Consider the following 986-nt stretch of genomic DNA (forward strand, 5'->3'; position numbering starts at 1 on the left):
ATCGAACTCATGCGGAAGCGGCTTCAGCTTCTCAGTGCTGCGCTCTGACCCGCTGCGCCCCCAGGGAGGGCCTGAGTCAGATTTTTAAACTGCATTTGGAGTAGCTGTGCGTTTTAATTAGGAAATTAAATTGATCCACGAGACGATGTCCCCCTGGGCAGTAAAGCGAGGATTAAAACGAAGAGCGCACTTTCGGAGAGGGTAGCTTAAGGCGACACGCTCTCCTTGGTGCAGTTTTGGGGTTCACGTTTACCGAGCTGCTAAACAGCCAGGCGGCCACGCCCGAGCCACGGCCAGGAAGTCGTCGGCGCGCTGCCCGCCACCCGCAGGCCGCCTGTCCGCGTGGAGGACGCCGGGTTGAGGGGTGCGCGCAGCTGCAGGAACCCGCCTGTGGCACGCGGGGCTCCGGACAGACGCTCTCCCCACCCGTGAAATCAACACTGTCACCCCGTGGAGGGCGCACAGCGGACTCCTGACCGGCTCGTGGACCGGGCTCAGGCCGTCTTCGCGGGTGCCCAGGGGCTAGGGTGTCCCGCCTTCAGCGCAGTTCACAGTGCCTGGGGCGGCTGAGCCAGCCGCAGGAGCGCGAGACTGGACAGGAGGCCAGGCCACTGGGCCGAGGAGACCGGGAGGCCCCTGCTGGCCTGGCCGGGACGCACTGCCTCGGGCCGGTGCCGCCGGTGCTCCCGGGCTCCGGGCACTGAGGAGGTGGCCGGGCGGCCGCTCGAGGGTTTTCACGCCTGGTGCCCCACCGCTGGTCTCTCCTGCCCTCGGGTGGGGGCTGTGGACGGAGGGGGCGCTGGACCGTATAAGCTTTAGCAGAAAGGGTCAGTCAGGAAATACACGCAGCGCCTGACTTTTCCCGAACTTGGCCCAGCTCCACGTGTCCAGAGGCCTTTGCTGCTGTGGCTGGTGCGAGTGACCGTCACTGGGCCCGGCGGGCGGTCTGCGGCGCTGTGGCCGAGGGGCTCGGCGCGGGCGTGGGC

Source organism: Condylura cristata, unplaced genomic scaffold, assembly GCF_000260355.1.
Source record: "Condylura cristata isolate star-nosed mole 26May11 unplaced genomic scaffold, ConCri1.0 scaffold00038, whole genome shotgun sequence".
NCBI classification, from domain to species: domain Eukaryota; kingdom Metazoa; phylum Chordata; class Mammalia; order Eulipotyphla; family Talpidae; genus Condylura; species Condylura cristata.